Here is a 3,698-nt window from a genome sequence, read left to right on the forward strand (position 1 = left end):
AAAAAGCAATTTTTGTTCAAGTTTGTCAAAAGTTTAGAAACAATATTATAACTACCCTATTTCACTAAATGAAGTAAGACGACTGTAAAATACTAATTATACAAAAATTATATAAAAATATACACAGGCCTACAATATAACCTTACTTCTATAACCTTACTTCACCTAAAAATCAATAGTTTGATTGGAACTTGCGTTTTACTTCATCACCAATCCAACAATAAAATATACGTCACTAAACACGGAAAAAGAAGTTTATAAATGCATTGTAAGTTTTACTGAACACAATTGCAGAATAGTAATAACAACAGTTTTCAGCATAAACACACGAAACTACCACAATGTAAACACACAACGAACGAAACTGTGTAGTTTTAATGGCAACAAGTAGCAGCTGACCAACTATTGCATCATCTGTTTTTTTCTGATGACAAATAACTACAAGGGGGCGGTGAACAATAAAAATTAATCACAATTGATAGTTCGAAACTTGTAGATTGCTGTGAAATAAGTTATTTGTCAAAACAAAAATGAATTATATGTGATATTAATTAAATAAAAATCGTCTACTGGGTAGATGCCGGCAATTTATGCACATTTCACAACATCTACTATGTAGACGCTGCGGCACTCAAAGGGTTAAGTGAGTTAAACCCAAACAAGAAAAACACAAAATTACTCCCCATTTTGGATTTTTATCTAAATAAAAATTTAATCTTGCCAATTTCCATTTAAAAAGCATGTTTACATTTACCAGTGCAAATATAAAAAAAATTGACAGTTCAAAATTTTTACAAATTTACATATTTTGTACTAAATTTCGAGTTTCTTATTATTAATTATAAAAAAGTGGACTATTTCATATATTTTAATATATGTTTTCTTAAAGTCTAGATTATGTTGTGTGTGAGCATAATCTATTTATTGGCTAGTACTAGTGCTTTTTCGGTTCAAAGGGACAAACCATTTTGGTTATACCTGGAGCCAATAAAGTTCAGACACACTCTGTCTGTCCTAAAGGGATTTACTCTAGGATGACAATTTCCTGCCTAACGAATCAAATGCCTTAGATTGGTCATAAATATTTGTCATCGATTTTGAACCCTGATTTTTTAACATCGCTTCCATTACGTACAATTTTTTAACTTAATGGGTTACTACAGTTTACTTGCAACATGGTATAAATCCTCATGTTAACAACACTGTTTCAAATTGATAAAGCCTTACCTGTAGGATACGGCCTTCGTGGGTCTCCTGGCTGCCAGGTGAGAGGGGCACACACTGCGTTGGAAGCACTTATCTTGTGGGCAAACTTGATCAGTTCCTCAGAGGGGACAGGGTTGTCATTGGCCCTATTGATAGACTTCAGTTTCTGTTTCGCTTGAAAGATTGCAGTCGCCTGTAAAAAAAACAGCAAAATCTTTATAACACAACTCCTAAAATTAATGATTTTACATCTCGGGCTACTTATAAAGTCTTAAGACATTAGCTTAACAATATAAAATCACATCAAAAGACAAAATAAATACCACAATAAGTGAAGTTTATGAATTTTCGTTTTTATAAAAGTTTAACAGCTCGCTTTAAAAAAAGAGTTACTCTTCAAAAAAGATGTGATTTTTGGTGATTAGACCTGGAATTTGTTAGTTAGTCAGAATTGTGCAACGAGGAAAGCAGCAATAAGAGCGGCCATTTATCGCACTTTGCTATGCCTAAGCTGGAACCATTACCGTGGTCGATACTTTAATAAATGGCTTTGGCTTTCTGGAAATCTGGACTTTTGTTGCTGTACACAGTGCTAAATCCTACCTCTCACACAAATATATCGGATTAGGCAGTGTCCAGGGACTTGATACACATTAACAAGTTATGTACAGTTTACTTGCTTTTGAAGATTTGGAAGATAGATGACTGTGGGTTTCTCTTCGTAACATGTTTTACAGGCGGTTGTAGTATACAGTCAAGACTATGAAATCAATTTTTATTACTATTTACATATGCTTTGTTTCAAGTTTGTTATTGACAATGGAAGGTTTGAAAGGATAACAGGATTTGGGAGATTTTCGAACGTTTATATGTACACTATGATTTGAGGGATTGGAATCTATCCTCTTTGTCTGGTGGGGGGAGGGTGGTGAGTATAATTCTTACCATACATAAACAGAAAGAAAAAGAAATGAGGGAAAGAAAAGGTTTATAAAACGGTACCCGAAAGCTGCTAGGAATCAAGATCCGGAGTCAGAGAGTTCAAGACCACAATCACCAGTCACACCAGCACAAGTGAAAATGGGATCCGAATCCTTGAAACGTTGTGTTAAACCTTTTGAAACAACACCCATAATGATGGCAAATGTTCAAATTCCTGGTTTTTTTACATGTGGTGTGACGTGGAATGAAACAGTATACAAGGTGGGAATGGGTCAGGGAGTCAGATAGTAGTTGTCCCATAGTGTAAGGATTTTTAACACTGCAATTGTTGGGCAAAAATCGCACTGTGTATTTTTCTCCAATTGACATGATTATGCTATGGTTGCTCAGTAAACTATGCTATTGCGAAAACCATCAAACATCTACCAGATCTTTTACTTTTTATTTTATTTTTTATTATTTCATCGGCATTCCCCATTTCAACAAGTAAGTTTCAGATTTTATTCTACATGCATAACTACTTGACCAAAGAAACTAATTAGTAGGACTAAAACAAAATCAATAGAATATGCAACCAGAGTAAACAAAACAATAGATACATTAATGAAACAAACTAGATATGAATTCATAAGATGCTTAACAAGAGAGTATAAATAGATAACAAGTAATATAACATTAAATAGATAGAATATATAACGATAACAAAGAAAGATGCTTAACAAGAAACCTATGCAAAACATGAAAATAACCCATGACTTCACAAACAAGTAAACTATTCGTAATAAACAAATTCATTATTCTCAATAATTTACATACCAAAATCTGTTCAAGCCTCTTTAAGATGCCTCTGTAGTTTGTTTGAATATCTTGGGTCTTGCTGGTCAACCTCAGCTCTCAACAGGTCCATTTTCTGGTTTATTTTGGCTTGCTCTGCAGCAAACATTAAAGAGTATCTTTCAGTTTCATAATCTTTAGCAACCAGAAGAGCTGTCAGGTTGTGTTGTTCTGGGTCCACTTAGTTTTTGATGTTTTAAAAGCGATTGTATTTTCTAAAATTTTCCTGAAAGTAAAAATAACATTTGTTTTGAAAATGATATGCTTATGGACAATGAATGAAAATAATTTTGATTATCGTCTCTTGAGAAATATATAACATTTCCACAAGCATTGTGAGGTGGATTAAATCATGTTGAATCATTTGCCACGAGAAGACTACCATTTACAAATAAGTTTAGCTTCTGTACCAATCAGGAAGGCCTTTAAGGTGGCAAGGTAGGTGCCAATACGCACTACTTGATACAAAAAGAAAAACATCCTCTCGAGATAGTATCTAAAAATTAAACTCAGGTTACTGAGCACATCAACCTCTCTTTAGGTTGGACTTAAAACAAAAGGGGTAATGTGTGGAACAATAGGTTCTTCTTATCTTAGTAGGCAAGATTCTTATCTTCAGTTTTCTGACACTTAATTTGGTACTTTCTGATAAAACAGAGGCTACCCATTCAGATCTCATTGCAGCTGTTATATGTTGTTGCAAAGCACGAAGTTAT

General features: G+C 33.6%; 1 pseudogene; it reads right to left on the minus strand.

Moving 5' to 3' along the window:
• Positions 1 to 1,227: 1,227 nt before the first annotated feature.
• On the minus strand, positions 1,228 to 3,201 carry LOC124375047 (annotated as a pseudogene).
• Between the last annotated feature and the right edge of the window lie 497 nt (positions 3,202 to 3,698).

The sequence above is a fragment of the Homalodisca vitripennis genome, unplaced genomic scaffold (assembly GCF_021130785.1).
Source record: "Homalodisca vitripennis isolate AUS2020 unplaced genomic scaffold, UT_GWSS_2.1 ScUCBcl_12801;HRSCAF=22707, whole genome shotgun sequence".
NCBI lineage: Eukaryota > Metazoa > Arthropoda > Insecta > Hemiptera > Cicadellidae > Homalodisca > Homalodisca vitripennis.